Source organism: Neoarius graeffei, chromosome 15, assembly GCF_027579695.1.
Source record: "Neoarius graeffei isolate fNeoGra1 chromosome 15, fNeoGra1.pri, whole genome shotgun sequence".
Lineage (NCBI taxonomy): Eukaryota > Metazoa > Chordata > Actinopteri > Siluriformes > Ariidae > Neoarius > Neoarius graeffei.
In genome coordinates, this window is record NC_083583.1 from 74,560,719 (window position 1) to 74,578,988 (window position 18,270).

The window sequence follows — 18,270 nt, forward strand, 5'->3', positions numbered from 1 at the left end:
AGAATTACGAATTACGAGAATTTCTGAAGCCTTATGCGCCTCGCCTCATCTATACGCTCTTGCCAGTATCTGTCCGCGTTGTCGGTGACAACAAGCCACAGCACCAAGACCAGCAACACTAACGACTCCATGTCCTCCATGTTTATTGTTTACTATTCGGGTCGTGAGACTACCGCTTAAAAGATCACTGAATCAGTGACATACAGAGCATCGTGGACGAGTTCGCGGAGCGCAAGGCTCGCCGTATGCCCTTCAAATAATGCGCGCAGTAGGCTATTGATGTTTTATTATGAGCCATGTACAGTATGTCACCTAATGTTTTTTTGTTTCTGAGTTACATGTTCGTTTGAAGGACTTAATGTACAAAATAACATAGTTGCACCCCGTAGTGTTGAAATTGGTAAACACAGTGCATTCAGTGAGGTTTGCACCGCCCTCCTTTTATTTCTGACTCTTCCTGTCACCACTCTGAGCGCTCATTCGTATGCCCTTCAAATAATGTGCGCAGTATAGGCTATTGCTGTTTTATTATGAGCCATGTACAGTATCCTAATGTTTTTTGTTTCTGAGTTACATGTTCGTTTGAAGGACTTGATGTACTAAATAACATAGTTGCACCCGGTAGTGTTGAAATTGGTAAACACCGCAGTTGCGGACATTTTGTAGCCTAAAATGATGTTATGATAAGCTTTAATAAAGGGCCCGGTCATTTGCCCCGCCCCCGGCCCGGCTCTGACTTGTTCCGCCACTGTCACTGATGTCACTGTTTGCGCTGCTTAACGACATCACGTGACGTCCACCCACTTTCGCTAACTCCACCCAATGTGTCCACCCACTTCCAGCCAGCACGGTTCAGCGCGGTTGTAGTCGAAATGCAACTCCAACAGCCCCACTCAGCTCGACTCAGCTCGACTCGGCACGGCACGGCACGGCTCAGCCGCGTTTGTAGTGGAAAAGCGGCATTACTGTCTCCAAAGCACAATTCAGCATAAACAATATGCGTGAGGAGGGGGGCAATTGTAGACATCATGCTTGTTCATCATTGTTGTGTTGCATAAGGACATCTATCTATCTATCTATCTATCTATCTATCTATCTATCTATCTATCTATCTATAACCCCGATTCCAAAAAAGTTGGGACAAAGTACAAATTGTAAATAAAAACGGAATGCAATGATGTGGAAGTTTCAAAATTCCATATTTTATTCAGAATAGAACACAGATGACATATCAAATGTTTAAACTGAGAAAATGTATCATTTAAAGAGAAAAATTAGGTGATTTTAAATTTCATGACAACAACACATCTCAAAAAAGTTGGGACAAGGCCATGTTTCCCACTGTGAGACATCCCCTTTTCTCTTTACAACAGTCTGTAAACGTCTGGGGACTGAGGAGACAAGTTGCTCAAGTTTAGGGAGAGGAATGTTAACCCATTCTTGTCCAATGTAGGATTCGAGTTGCTCAACTGTCTTAGGTCTTTTTTGTCGTATCTTCCGTTTTATGATGTGCCAAATGTTTTCTATGGGTGAAAGATCTGGACTGCAGGCTGGCCAGTTCAGTACCCGGACCCTTCTTCTACGCAGCCATGATGCTGTAATTGATGCAGTATGTGGTTTGGCATTGTCATGTTGGAAAATGCAAGGTCTTCCCTGAAAGAGACGTCGTCTGGATGGGAGCATATGTTGCTCTAGAACCTGGATATACCTTTCAGCATTGATGGTGTCTTTCCAGATGTGTAAGCTGCCCATGCCACACGCACTAATGCAACCCCATACCATCAGAGATGCAGGCTTCTGAACTGAGCGCTGATAACAACTTGGGTCGTCCTTCTCCTCTTTAGTCCGAATGACACGGCGTCCCTGATTTCCATAAAGAACTTCCAATTTTGATTCGTCTGACCACAGAACAGTTTTCCACTTTGCCACAGTCCATTTTAAATGAGCCTTGGTCCAGAGAAGACGTCTGCGCTTCTGGATCATGTTTAGATACGGCTTCTTCTTTGAACTATAGAGTTTTAGCTGGCAACGGCGGATCACGGTGAATTGTGTTCACAGATAATGTTCTCTGGAAATATTCCTGAGCCCATTTTGTGATTTCCAATACAGAAGCATGCCTGTATGTGATGCAGTGCCGTCTAAGGGCCCGAAGATCACGGGCGCCCAGTATGGTTTTCCGGCCTTGACCCTTACGCACAGAGATTCTTCCAGATCCTCTGAATCTTTTGATGATATTATGCACTGTAGATGATGATATGCTCAAACTCTTTGCAATTTTACACTGTTGAACTCCTTTCTGATATTGCTCCACTATTTGTCGGTGCAGAATTAGGGGGATTGATGATCCTCTTCCCATCTTTACTTCTGAGAGCCGCTGCCACGCCAAGATGCTCTTTTTATACCCAGTCATGTTAATGACCTATTGCCAACTGACCTAATGAGTTGCAATTTGGTCCTCCAGCTGTTCCTTTTTTGTGCCTTTAACTTTTCCAGCCTCTTATTGTCCCTGTCCCAACTTTTTTGAGATGTGTTGCTATCATGAAATTTCAAATGAGCCAATATTTGGCATGAAATTTCAAAATGTCTCACTTTCGACATTTGATATGTTGTCTATGTTCTATTGTGAATACAATATCAGTTTTTGAGATTTGTAAATTATTCCATTCCGTTTTTATTTACAATTTGTACTTTGTCCCAACTTTTTTGGAATCAGGGTTCTATCTATCTATCTATCTATCTATCTATCTATCTATCTATCTATCTATCTATCTATCTATCTATCAATCACAAGTCCTTCTTGGAGAAGGCAGTCCCATAATTCAGTTCACCAGACAGAGGTTCGGAAGAGTCTGGAAAAACCTGACTCAGAGGAACGCACACAAAAGTGTGAGTCAGCTGTCTACAGTATGTTGTGTTAGTAAACGTGTGATATATTTTTTTGTTTACTAAAAATATTGATCATTATGGAATAGGAAATACTGCTACATTAATTATAAAGTGTGATCAAAAAGTTCCAGTGCTGTTCCTGTTGTGAACGAACGGAGCGCAGCGAGATCATGCACATGCAGCAGGAGTGGGTAGTAACTCTCCTGATTTGTCTGAAGAATGAAGTTCTGTCCTTCTTGATGCACAAATGCCACTCAATACACCTCTCCCGGATCTTTGCTCAATCGCCGTTGGCTTGCTGAAACATTTCCAGGCTCCTTGTTGCTGATTCCCCGAGCGAGTTTGACACAGAATTTGACACAGTAAAATCGCAAATGCGCATGTGCACGTTGAACAAACACACGTGTAACAAAGGTCCCGATGCTGACAGCGTGACATCACGTGGCGTATTGACTCCTAATGAGGGTTACTGCTCGCTCCTGCTGAGGCAGATGACCATGGTGCACTCCGCTTGTTCGCAACAGGAACAGAACTTTCTGATCACACTTCAGAGAATATACAGGAGATTGCACATAGGAGCCCGACTTCTTTCATGGGTGCCAAAAGTTATAAACAGTAAAAGTTGTATGGAGTTCTAAATACTGATTTCAACCAGGGTTTATTATTATTATTATTATTATTATTATTATTATTATTATTATTGCATTGTTGCACAGTACAAAATTGTGGTGACATTGGTGTCCTGGAGTTTTCAGCTATCTGTCAAGTCGGAACAAGGACCTCAGACAGACAGCGCCTTTCGCAATATGTGGGTGGTTCTGAGCACAACTGATTTTTGTAGGGTCATAATGTGTCATACTTCACATCCAAAATGTTGAAGTATGTTTTTAACATCCTTGGAATTGAACTCAAGGTGCTAATAACAACTGGAACGACCTTGATCTTTGATTCTGGCAGGTCCCACATTTTTGAGATCTCGACTTTCAGTAGTATACTTGGTGATCTTATCTGCCTGTTTGGTGACAATGTTATGGTCACCTGGTATTGCGACATCAATTATCAGGCATTCCTTCTGCTCCTTCTTAAAGACCACCAAGTCAGGTTTTCGAGCTTCATTTACATGGTCAGTTTGGAACTCAAAGTCCCAAAGGATCTTGGGCTTCCCTGCCTCATCTAGGACTTTCTCAGGTGTATGTTGGTGCCACTTGTCTTCCATGGCATAGCCATACTTTCTGCACAAAAGCCAGTGGAGCTTCAAGCAGACCTTATCATGCTGACACCTGTTTTCTTTCTGTGCAAGGCACTTGCATGCACTTACTATGCGCGTGATATTTTCTACAGGAACTCCACACAACTGGCATAGGCTGGTGGCGCTAGTATGATATATGTCGCACTTCACAGAATTGGTGTTAAGTGCTTGATCCTGAGCGGCAATGAGTAAGCTTCTTTTTAAGATCACCTTTACTTAACCATAGCCATGATGCTTCAGGATCTTTTATTTCCATAGTATCTTCGTGGAACTGCCAATGCAGCATCTTATCCATCACGTTCTCTTCCTTCTCTCTTTCAGTCCTGTTCTTAAAATCTGCTTTGGATTCAACCTCATCCTTCTTTACTTGTTCCACCCTAGCGACGTACTTCAACAGTTCCTCCTCGCTCCCCACCAAGTACCCATCTCATCTCATCTCATCTCATCTCATCTCATCTCATTATCTCTAGCCGCTTTATCCTTCTACAGGGTCGCAGGCAAGCTGGAGCCTATCCCAGCTGACTATGGGCGAAAGGTGGGGTACACCCTGGACAAGTCGCCAGGTCATCACAGGGCTGACACATAGACACAGACAACCATTCACACTCACATTCACACCTACGCTCAATTTAGAGTCACCAGTTAACCTAACCTGCATGTCTTTGGACTGTGGGGGAAACCGGAGCACCCGGAGGAAACCCACACGGACACGGGGAGAACATGCAAACTCCACACAGAAAGGCCCTCGCCGGCCACGTGGCTCGAACCCGGACCTTCTTGCTGTGAGGCGACAGCGCTAACCACTACACCACCGTGCCGCCCCACCAAGTACCGTTCCAGATATTATTGAGTTCCCTCTGAAATTTGGTCATTATGATGTATGTTTATTTCTGCAATATCTAAAAAAAAACCCAGGCCATTCTGTGGCTGGGAAGTTATTTAATTTGAGGGGATTAAAGCAAATAATGTGCATGAAATTGCTTGCTTCGTGCAGTCGAGCAGACAGAGGAAGTCCGTCTGTGTGTGTCTGTGCATGCGCGGGTTTCCCTTTGAGCGTGCACTGACAGTTCCATCATTCTGTCGCTAAACGAACAGCTGATCACACCGAGGTGCTCGCTGAGAGCCTATATTTATTAGTTTGGTCCTGCGTTTCCTTTCCTTCGTATATAACATAACGTCTTTTCTTCTCGCTTTCTGTTACTGTAGTCGCTCTTTCACTTTTCATTCCTCCATTTTTTTCTCCTGTTTCAAATTTGTATCCCACAATGCCTTGCGTGAACTGGGAAAGCCCACCACGTGATGTGATGCATGACGTAGTATCTTGAATTGGGTCATGGTGAAGCAGGAAAAAATAGCGGAGAATTTCAGGACACATGGAGATAAATTCATTAATTGTTCTGTTAAAAATAATAATAATAAAATTGGAAGTCTGTGATTCGAATTCAGTAGCTTTCGGTCACAAAACAAAAATAATTGCTTGTCGGGGAAAATTATTTTTATGACCTACACTTGAAAAATCTGAAAGGCAGTCTAGCTTTAATGCTATGGTGCATTTATAAAAGTACTTCCTGTTATTACTTCCTGTTACCGCCCTCACCAGCCTTTCGTTGTTGTTGTGTTTTTTTTTTTTTATTTCATGTTCCCAAGAAACTGCACAGTCCTCCAGCTTGTGTCGGAAAACATAAACGAACAGCTTTATTTCTGGCTGTTACACTGACACTGGAGACTCCTTCTAAAAAGGCCAAATAGACCCCTCCTTACAGAAAACTTCACCAGATTAACAACCGCACATTAGTTTTCGGAGTGCCTGTCATATGTACAACAGATACAGTAATGTTTCAGGAAGCGTGTTAATATAAAGCCTGCATGAGGAACCTGCCATGTTGTTATAGTGATATAAACCTGATTACGTGGTTCATTTCAAAAACTAGCACACGTGCTAAATACACTGTTCACAGCAACAAAAAAAAGAGAGATCAATTTCCTGAACACACCGAAGGCCAGCAGAGTTGAGGGCACACAGCACGAGCAATGCTAATTTCACGTTTGAGTGCAGGTGTCTGAAATATTTATTAGATTAATCTCCATCATTAGTCATCGGTTATGAATCATGACATGGCCACCTCGTCTCCTGCCACCGTAGGGCACATTCGATAGGGCTCAATTAAAACATCGTCATGCTGGAAAAGGGTCAAAAGGGCATGATATGCTTAAGGGTGGTTTAAACATTTATGCACCATTTAAGTTTTTTATTTGACTTTGGATCTGCATCAGACACCAAACCTCTCTTCATTGATTGACTGTAAGTTCTCTCGCTTCTGGCTGAATTTCATTTTAGCTCTGGTAAAGGAAAAACAAGGTATCAGAATATGTGTTTGAAATAAAGTAGAATAAAATACAACCAGACATGCTGTAAAAATAAATACAGTGGTGCTCAAAAGTCTGTGAACCCTTTAGAATTTTCTGTATTTCTGCATAAATATGACCTAAAACATCATCAGATTTTCACACAAGTCCTAAAAGTAGATAAAGAGAACCCAGTTAAACAAATGAGACAAAAATATTATACTTGGTCATTTATTTATTGAGGAAAATGATCCAATATTATATTTCTGTGAGTGGCAAAAGTATGTGAACCTTTGCTTTCAGTATCTGGTGTGACCCCCTTGTGCAGCAATAACTGCAACTAAACGTTTGCGGTAACTGTTGATCAGTGCTGCACACCGGCTTGGAGGAATTTTAGCCCGTTCCTCCGTACAGAACAGCTTCAACTCTGGGATGTTGGTGGGTTTCCTCACATGAACTGCTCGCTTCAGGTTCTTCCACAACATTTCCATTGGATTAAGGTCAGGACTTTGACTTGGCCATTCCAAAACATTCACTTTATTCTTCTTTAACCATTCTTTGGTAGAACGACTTGTGTGCTTAGGGTCGTTATCTTGCTGCATGACCCACCTTCTCTTGAGATTCAGTTCATGGACAGATGTCCTGACATTTTCCTTTAGAATTCGCTGGTATAATTCAGAATTCATTGTTCCATCAATGATGACAAGCCATCCTGGCCCAGATGCAGCAAAAAAGGCCCAAACCATGATACTACCACCACCATGTTTCACAGATGGGATAAGGTTCTTATGCTGGAATGCAGTGTTTTCCTTTCTCCAAACATAACGCTTCTCATTTAAACCAAAAAGTTCTATTTTGGTCTCATCCATCCACAAAACATTTTTCCAATAGGCTTCTGGCTTGTCCACGTGATCTTTAGCAAACTGCAGACGAGCAGCAATGTTCTTTTTGGAGAGCAGTGGCTTTCTCCTTGCAACCCTGCCATGCACACCATTGTTGTTCAGTGTTCTCCTGATGGTGGACTCATGAACATTAACATTAGCTAATGTGAGAGAAGCCTTCAGTTGCGTAGAAGTTACCCTGGGGTCCTTTGGGACCTCGCCGACTATTACACGCCTTGCTCTTGGAGTGATCTTTGTTGGTTGACCACTCCTGGGGAGGGTAACAATGGTCTTTAATTTTCTCCACTTGTACACAATCTGTCTGACTGTGGATTGGTGGAGTCCAAACTCTTTAGAGATGGTTTTGTAACCTTTTCCAGCCTGATGAGCATCAACAACGCTTTTTCTGAGGTCCTCAGAAATCTCCTTTGTTCGTTCTATGATACACTTCCACAAACATGTGTTGTGAAGATCAGACTTTGATAGATCCCTGTTCTTTAAATAAAACAGGGTGCCCACTCACACCTGATTGTCATCCCATTGATTGAAAACACCTGACTCTAATTTCACCTTCAAATTAACTGCTAATCCTAGAGGTTCACATACTTTTGCCACTCACCGATATGCAATATTGGATCATTTTCCTCAATAAATAAATGAGCAAGTATAATATTTTTGTCTCATTTGTTTAACTGGGTTCTCTTTATCTACTTTTCAGGCTTGTGTGAAAATCTGATGATATTTTAGGCCATATTTATGCAGAAATATAGAAAATTCTAAAGGGTTCACAAACTTTCAAGCACCACTGTAAAACTCACTGGCCAAGGTAGTGTAATCACTATTGTGACCCTAAAGGTGATTATTTTTCAATAGCATCCTAAAAGTGTTTTATTGCTCTTATACCACAGCAGTTTACCATCAGTGACAGTTTATTTATTAAGGCCCTGGTCACACTGGAGCTCGCGATGGGTTTGCGAATACTTGGCGATGAAAAACTGGTAGCATTGCCACCAATTGTGCGATGCACGGCAAATGTCGTCCGAGTTTCGCGCATTGTTTTGTGGTGTTTCTCTGCTTCATTAAAAATTTCAATGCATGCACTAAAATTTGGTGGCAATATTTTCACCAGCACTGTCGCCTCACAGCAAGAAGGTCCTGGGTTTCCTCCGGGTGCTCCGGTTTCCCCCATAGTCCAAAGACATGCAGGTTCAGATAATTAACTAAGCAGCGAATCCTCACAGATGGGTTTGGGAATACTTCCTGAAGCTCAGGGAACCTTCACCTGGCCTCTTGAGATGTATTTGTCTCGACTCTATATCTCGCAGGAGCCTCAGTGACACAGCGGCGAGACGTAGCCTAACCTTCCTTTATCAAAAAGAAGTATACTTCAAATTAATTTTATTAAGTATACTTAAGTAAAGTTAAAGTATATTTCCTTAAGTATACCTTTGTGTACCAAGTATACTGATATCAATGTACTTACAGTATACTTGTAAGTAAACTAATCTAATACTTCTTGGGACTAAATTGGCCCACTTTAGTTTATAAAAAGTATACTTTAAGTCTAAGAGAAGTAAACTCTGAGTATACAACTAGTATAATAATTCCCGATATTTCACTCCGATGATGCAAGTAGACCACAAGTAAGCTTATATACTAATAGTTTAATAGTTCTATACTTGTAGTCCAATCTTTAGTTTACAAGAGCCTACTTCATAGTATACTGGAAATACAGTGCCCTCCACAATTATTGGCATCCCTTGTAAGATATGTTCTAACCCTAGGCTGACACTTGCACGACTTTTGGCCATGATTTTGTCGTGGCAAGTCGTGCCATTTTGGGGCACGAACTGGGAGGCTCCCGCACTGTTCACGACTAGTTCACGCATAGTTCACGACGAGTTCACGAATGCGTGCCCGTCCACATTCACGAACTGGCACGACGAGTTCACGCATAGTTTGCGCATAGTTTACGCACTTCCCGCATTGGCACGACGAGTTTGCGCAATTCGGACGGTGTCGTGCCGACTTGGGCATGCCTGTGTCATGCACAACCTCATCCTCATCAGATACCCACACACAATTTCAGAAGTGGACTGTGAAGATCCGGACACACATGATCCCTGGTGGATGGAGGACTGACCGACACCTGCAGGGGCTGCTGCCTCTAACCGGCCATCATACCCAGAAGGATGCAAAGGATCAGCGAGACTACCTGTCACATTACTGCATGTCCCCTGCTGGTGCTGTCCCTTGGCAAGAAAGAATGGTAGTAGCTTCATGAGCTGCATCCACAGTTGTTCCATTTTTGAAATAAAAGAAACAAAACTCCCCCCCCAAAAAAAAAAGTCATGAAGGAATAGAAAATAAAAGACATTAAAGAAAAAAGCAAGAAAAAAAATTGCGAATGGCGAGAAGTGTCCGGGAAGCCCTATATATACCCCCGCACCGACACGAGCGCCACTGTCACGCAGTAGTCGTGAACTGCTCGTGAACTCGTCGTGAACTGCTCGTGCCATGCGCAAACTGTTCGTGAAGTGCGTAAACTAGTCGTGAACTGCTCTTGCCATCAATGCGTGACCATGTCAGTGGGAAGGCATGGCCACGCTGCGACGCGCACCAATTCGTAAACTCGACGTGAGCTGTTCGTGAACTATTCGTGGCAGTTCGTGACAGTCGTGGCATGGCGCGCACTTCCACGCACTGGCACGCATCCTCCCGCATCGTCCTGACGAGTTCACGACGAGATCACGAACAGTTTGCGCATAGTTCACGACCCGGTCGCGAAATTTTGTCGTGACCAAAATTTTGAACATTTCAAAATTCTCGTCCCGACATGGCACGCAGTCACGACGGGTTTACGCACACTTCACGCCAGTTTACGACTAGTTTGCGCACTGGCACGACTCGAGTCGTGCCAATGCGTGCCACGGAATCGTGCAAGTGTCAGCGTACCCTTAGGCTTCTAATAAATTCTTTTTTTTTTAATAATATAGGACAACAATGCAAACAAAAGAGAAAAATCCAACCTTTAATTCAAGTACATTTATTCAGTAGGAAAAAAATTCCCACATTAAGAAATAATTCTTTTACATGAACTCATGTGTGCCACAATTATTGGCACCCCTGATGTTAATACTTTGTACAACTCCCTTTTGCCAACAAGACAGCACTTAATATTCTCCTATAACATTTCACAAGATGGGAGAATACAGAGAGAGGGCTCTTCGACCATTCCTCTTTGCACAATCTCTCTAAATCGTCCAGAGTCCTGGGTCCTCTCGTATGCACTCTCCTCTTCAGCTCACCCCACAGGTTTTCAATTGGGTTGAGGTCTGGGGACTGAGATGGCCATGGGAGGAGCTTGATTTTGTGTCTGGTGAACCATTTTTGTGTAGATTTGGCCACATGTTTAGGGTCGTTATCTTGCTGAAAGATCCACTGATGACCCATCTTCAGCTTTCGGGCAGAGGCCACCAGATTTTGATTTTAAATGTCCTGGTATTTCAAAGAGTTCATGATGCCATGCACCTTAACAAGGTTCCCGGGGCCTTTGGAAGAGAAACAGGCCCACAGCATCACCGGTCCTCTGCCATACTTCACAGTGGGCATGAGGTGCTTTTCCACATACTCATCTTTTGTGATGTATTAGAGTGTTTGTTGCCAAAAAGCTCTATCTTGGTCTCATCTGACCAAAGCACACGGTCCCAGTTGAAATCCCAGTACCGCTTAGCGAACTCCAGACGTTTACATTTATGCTTGTAAGTGAAAAAAGGCTTTTTCCGTGCATGCCTCCCAAACAGCTTGTTGGCATGTAGATAGCGCCTGATGGTTGTTATGGAGACTTTGTGACCCCAAGATGCTCCTCTTTGATGCAATTCTCTAACAGTGAGCTTTGGAGAACCTTTTACTTCTCTTCCCATCCTCCTCACTGTGCGTGGTGGCAAGATAAACTTGCATCCTCGTCCAGGCTTGTTTGCCACTGTTCCAGTTGTTTTAAACTTCTTGATGATTCCTCTGACTGTAGATATGGGCAGGTGTAGGCGAGCGGCTATTTTCTTGTAGCCATTGTCTGACTTATGAAGGTCGACACACATCTGCCTTACTTGAATGGTGTGTTCTTTTGTCTTTCCCATGTTGAAGAGTGGATAAGAGAAATAGGCCTCTGTGTCACATCATATTTATACCCCAGGGAAACAGGATGTGATCTCATCTCTCATCTCATTATCTCTAGCCGCTTTATCCTTCTACAGGGTCGCAGGCAAGCTGGAGCCTATCCCAGCTGACTACGGGTGAAAGGCTGGGTACACCCTGGACAAGTCGCCAGGTCATCACAGGGCTGACACATAGACACAGACAACCATTCACACTCACATTCACACCTACACTCAATTTAGAGTCACCAGTTAACCTAACCTGCATGTCTTTGGACTGTGGGGGAAACCGGAGCACCCGGAGGAAACCCATGCGGACATGGGGAGAACATGCAAACTCCACACAGAAAGGCCCTCGCCGGCCATGGGGCTCGAACCCAGGACCTTCTTGCTGTGAGGCGACAGCACTAACCACTACACCACCGTGCCACCCAGGATGTGATGAATTACTAATTAAAGGTTCCTAGATACTCTGATCAACTTTATAAACTACAGTAGAAATGACAGAAATGCTTCAATTACATTTATTTTCTAGGAATTGTTATGGGTGCCAATAATTGTGGAACAGGTGATTTTATGAAAAATAATTATTTCTTAGTCAGGGATTTTTTTTTAATTCACTTGAGTTAAGGGTTACATTTTTCTACAATTTTCAGTGTGAGATTATGCTTCTGCAATAAAAATTGAATTTATTTTAAGGCTTTTAACACATCTTAACCAGGGGTGCCAATAATTGTGGAGGGTGCTGTATACTATGAGTTTACTTGTTTTATACTTCTAGTCCACTTTTTAGTTTTGAAGTTTACTGCAATTACCCTTCTAGGTATATTATTAGTTTTCGAGCCCTAACGCTTACCTCATGCACACTACCAGGAGACAACTTAAGTGTTTTGTACCTTAAGTTACAATGAAGTTATAAAGGTAAGAATTCACAAAATAACAACAGATACTCAGGATTAAGAAAATGAATATGTTCTTTAAAAATCTAAATTTAAAGCAGCATTGTGTTAAATTCCAAAGTATAAAAACATGGCAGTGACAACTGAAATTGACATCCAAGCGCTAAAGAAAAAGAAAGAAAGAAAATTTAATTATCCCACTCAGGAGCAATAAAAAAAAAAACTTATATGGAACCACAGACATAGCTAAGAGTCAACAATGCTGTCTATAAGGCACAAGTATTTTAATACTTTATTACACTTTTGTTAAGTATATTTTGATCAAAAGTTTAAGCATAAGCTTAATATACTTAGACTTTTCTATATTTACAGTATAATCCAAGTATACTTATGTATAACTTTATTAAGTACACTACCGTTCAAAAGTTTGGGGTCACCCAGACAATTTTGTGTTTTCCATGAAAAGTCACACTTTTATTTCCCACCATAAGTTGTAAAATGAATAGAAAATATAGTCGAGACATTTTTCTGGCCATTTTGAGCATTTAATCGACCCCACAAATGTGATGCTCCAGAAACTCAATCTGCTCAAAGGAAGGTCAGTTTTATAGCTTCTCTAAAGAGCTAAACTGTTTTCAGCTGTGCTAACATGATTGTACAAGGGTTTTCTAATCATCCATTAGCCTTCTGAGGCAATGAGCAAACACATTGTACCATTAGAACACTGGAGTGAGAGTTGCTGGAAATGGGCCTCTATACACCTATGGAGATATTGCACCAAAAACCAGACATTTGCAGCTAGAATAGTCATTTAGCACATTAGCAATGTATAGAGTGGATTTCTGATTAGTTTAAAGTGATCTTCATTGAAAAGAACAGTGCTTTTCTTTCAAAAATAAGGACATTTCAAAGTGACCCCAAACTTTTGAACGGTAGTGTATATCTCTGATAAGTAAATAAAAAGTAAACTGAAAGCATACTCTCTTATTTTTAGGTTAAAAGAAGTATACTAGAAGCACACTTGAATAAACTTCTTTTTTGTAAGGGTTCACCGAGACTTGAAAAGTGCATTTACATTCTGCGATCCTTCACTAAGTTGGGTGAAGGATTCATGAATATTCAGCAAATGTTCAGTGACAGATGACGCGTTTGTGATCGTCGCTGATTGATTGGTGCTGATGTCACGCATTGTTGGAATCTATTGAGCAAGGCATCGGCGATCATTCTCCTGCCAGACGCCGATACGAACAAAACTCTCGAGCATGCCTCTGAGGAAAAACACCTCGTCTCCTCAAAAGAAAAGGGCCAAGTGTTCGCCTGCTGTGTGACCACAACTTTTAACTCATCTGTACGAAGTACACATCGCCAAGCATCGCCACCAAAACGCTTCATTTTCATCAATAACCCATCGCACAGCATCGTGAACTGGAGTGTGTCCATAGCCTAAAGAATGAAACAAAACCTATGTTTTATTAATTTCTCATTCTCATCTCATTATCTCTAACCGCTTTATCCTGTTCTACAGGGTCGCAGGCAAGCTGGAGCCTATCCCAGCTGACTACGGGCGAAAGGCGGGGTTCACCCTGGACAAGTCGCCAGATCATCACAGGGCTGACACATAGACACAGACAACCATTCACACTCACATTCACACCTACGCTCAATTTAGAGTCACCAGTTAACCTAACCTGCATGTCTTTGGACTGTGGGGGAAACCGGAGCACCCGGAGGAAACCCACGCGGACACGGGGAGAACATGCAAACTCCACACAGAAAGGCCCTCGCTGGCCACGGGGCTCGAACCCAGGACCTTCTTGCTGTGAGGCGACAGCGCTAACCACTACACCACCGTGACGCCCCGTTTTATTAATTTCTATTACATTTAATATTTTCGTAGCTATAAATAAACAGGCATCACCTCACCAGTCACATTTTTCTCGTCTCGTCTCGTCTCGTCTTCTTCCGCTTATCCAGGACCGGGTCGCGGAGGCAGCAGTCTAAGCATGGAAGCCCAAACTTCCCTTTCCCCAGACACCTCGGCCAGCTCCTCGGGAAGAACACCGAGGCGTTCCCAGGCCAGCCGAGAGACATAGTCCCTCCAGCGTGTCCTGGGTCTTCCCCGGGGCCTCCTCCCGGGGGGACATGCCTGGAACACCTCCCCAGGGAGGCGTCCAGGAGGCATCCGAAAAAGATGCCCGAGCCACCTCAGCTGGTTCCTCTCGATGTGGAGGAGCAGCGGCTCTACTCCGAGCTCCTCCCGAGTGACTGTGCTTCTCACCCTATCTCTAAGGGAGCGCCCAGCCACCCTGCGAAGGAAACTCATTTCAGCCGCTTGTATCCGCGATCTTGTTCTTTCTGTCATTACCCAAAGCTCATGACCATAGGTGAGAGTCGGAACGTAGATCGACCGGTAAATTGAGAGCTTCGCCTTTTGGCTCAGCTCCTTCTTCACCACGACGGACCGGTAAAGCGACCGCATCACTGCGGAGGCTGCACCGATCCGCCTGTCGATCTCACGCTCCATCCTTCCCTCACTCGTGAACAAGATCCCGAGATACTTAAACTCCTCCACTTGAGGCAGGACTTCTCCACCAACCTGGAGAGGGCAAGCCACCCTTTTCCGGTCGAGAACCATGGCCTCGGACTTGGAGGTGCTGATTCTCATCCCAGCCGCTTCACACTCGACTGCAAACCGCCCCAGTGCATGCTGAAGGTCCTGGTTTGAAGAAGCCAACAGGACAACATCATCCGCAAAAAGCAGAGATGAAATCCTGTGGTTCCCAAACAGGATTCCTTCCGGCCCCTGGCTGCGCCTAGAAATTCTGTCCATAAAAATTATGAACAGAACCGGTGACAAAGGGCAGCCCTGACGGAGTCCAACATGCACTGGGAACAGGTCTGACTTACTGCCGGCAATGCGAACCAGACTCCTGCTCCGTTCGTACAGGGACCGGACAGCCCTTAGCAAAGAGCCCCGAACCCCATACTCCCGAAGCACCCCCCACAGAATACCACGGGGGACACGGTCGAATGCCTTCTCCAGATCCACAAAGCACATGTGGACTGGTTGGGCAAACTCCCATGAACCCTCGAGCACCCTATGAAGGGTATAGAGCTGGTCCAGTGTTCCGCGACCAGGACGAAAACCGCATTGTTCCTCCTGGATCCGAGGTTCGACTATCGGTCGAATTCTCCTCTCCAGTACCCTGGAGTAAACTTTCCCTGGGAGGCTGAGAAGTGTGATTCCCCTATAATTGGAGCACACTCTCCGGTCCCCTTTCTTAAAAAGAGGGACCACCACCCCAGTCTGCCACTCCAGAGGCACTGTCCCCGACCGCCACGCGATGTTGCAGAGGCGTGTCAACCAAGACAGCCCCACAACATCCAGAGACTTGAGATACTCAGGGCGGATCTCATCCACCCCCGGTGCCTTGCCACCGAGGAGCTTGCAAACCACCTCAGTGACTTCGGCTTGGGTAATGGACGAGTCCACCTCTGAGTCATCAGCCTCAGTCTCCTCAGTGGAAGACATGACGGTGGGATTGAGGAGATCCTCAAAGTATTCCTTCCACCGCCCGACAATGTCCCCAGTCGAGGTCAACAGCTCCCCACCCGCACTGTAAACAGTGTTGGCAGAGTACTGCTTCCCCCTCCTGAGGCGCCGGACGGTTTGCCAGAATTTCTTCGAGGCCGACCGATAGTCCTTCTCCATGGCCTCCCCGAACTCCTCCCAGTTCCGAGTTTTTGCCTCCGCAACTGCCCGAGCTGCAGCACGCCTGGCCTGCCGATACCCGTCGGCTGCCTCAGGAGTCCCGGAGGTCAACATGGCCCGATAGGACTCCTTCTTCAGCTTGACGGCATCCCTTACTTCCGGTGTCCACCACCGGGTTCGGGGATTGCCGCCACGACAGGCACCGGAGACCTTGCGGCCACAGCTCCGAACAGCTGCGTCCACAATGGAGGTAGAGAACATGGTCCACTCAGACTCAATGTCCCCCGCCTCCCTCGGAAGCTGGGAAAAGCTCTCCCGGAGGTGGGAGTTAAAGACCTCCCCAACAGAGTGCTCGGCCAGACGTTCCCAGCAGACCCTCACCATACGTTTGGGCCTGCCAGGTCTGTCCAGCTTCCTCCTCCGCCAGCGGATCCAACTCACCACCAGGTGGTGATCAGTTGACAACTCAGCCCCTCTCTTCACCCGAGTGTCCAAGACATAGGGTCGGAGATCAGATGACACGACTACAAAGTCGATCATCGACCTCCGACCTAAGGTGTCCTGGTGCCACGTGCACTTATGGACACCCCTATGCTCGAACATGGTGTTCGTTATGGACAAACTGTGACTAGCACAGAAGTCCAATAACAAAACACCACTCGGGTTCAGATCGGGGAGGCCGTTCCTCCCAACCACGCCCCTCCAGGTGTCACTGTCATCGCCCACGTGAGCATTGAAGTCCCCCAGTAGCACAATGGAGTCCCCAGTCTGAGCACCCCTCAGTACCTCTCCCAGGGACTCCAAGAAGGCCGGATACTCTATACTGCTATTTGGCCCGTAGGCACAAACAACAGCAAGAGCCCTCTCCCCAATCCGAAGGCGCAGAGAGGCGACCCTCTCGTTCACTGGGGTAAACTCCAACACATGGCGGCTGAGCTGGGGAGCTATAAGGAAGCCCACACCAGCCCGCCGCCGCTCACCATGGGCGACTCCAGAGAAGTGGAAAGTCCAGCCCCTCTCGAGGAGCTGGGTTCCAGAGCCCAAGCTGTGCGTGGAGGTGAGCCCGACTATCTCTAGCCGGTACCTCTCAACCTCCCGCACAAGCTCAGGCTCCTTCCCCCCCAGTGAAGTGACATTCCATGTCCCAACAGCCAGCCGCTGTGTCCGGGGGTCAGGTCGTCGAGGCCCCTGCCTTCGACTGCCACCCAATCCACACTGCACCAAACCCCTACTGCTACCTCTGTGGGTGGTGAACCCACAGGAGGTCGGGCCCACGTCGCCTCTTCGGGCTGAGCCCGGCCGGGCCCCATGGGCAAAGGCCCGACCACCAAGCGCTCGCATACGAGCCCCAACCCCGGGCCTGGCTCCAGGGTGGGGCCCCGGCTGCGTCCTACCGGGCGACGTCACGGTCCTGGATTTTTTCTCCATAGGGGTTTTTTGGTGAACTGCTCTTGGTCTGGCCTGTCACCTAGGACCTGTCTGCCTTGGGAAACCCTAACAGGGGCATAATGCCCCCGACAACATAGCTCCTAGGATCATTCAAGCACACAAACCCCTCCACCACAATAAGGTGGCAGTTCTAGGAGGGGCACATTTTTCTCTTTCTTTAGAAAGTAATAAGACTGAAGGTTCGACTTGCAAAGCATTCAACCTTCCAGAAAACGTGAAATAAACGTCTCCTAACAGAAAACTTCATATCACCCTATCAATAATTCTACACTCTTTTTTTAATCTAAATATGATTTAGACCATCCACCGTACAAGTGTGTGTGTTATTTGTTACTAGGGAAACAAAGGATAGAACAAGCACACTGCTGTCAGATTCACACTGTTATAGAAAATGAATTGTGAGCAATGAGAATGAAACATCCAGCAGCGCCGTGAAAACAAACCAGTCAACACGATGTCTATTTATTACAGAACTTTAACATATCCAAGCAGAAGAGAGACCGAAAAGAAAATTGTTCTCTTCTACAAAACCCGCATTCGAGTAAAATGACTGTAATTGGATTTTTACTCTAACAGTTAGCTCCAGTAGGGTGCCAAAATTAATGACCTGACACTTTTAAATATGTTGTAATGAATTATGGGCTTCATAGAAAGTGCAAGACTAATCTAAAATAATGGCTCCTCAGGCATTTGG

At 45.2% G+C, this 18,270-nt stretch overlaps 1 protein-coding gene across 1 annotated transcript in view; it reads left to right on the top strand.

Moving 5' to 3' along the window:
• The window catches only part of LOC132899744 (protein kinase C-binding protein NELL1-like), a 528,774-nt gene that overhangs the window by 388,874 nt on the left and 121,630 nt on the right, over positions 1-18,270 (top strand). The gene's annotated exons all lie outside the window — the stretch shown is intronic.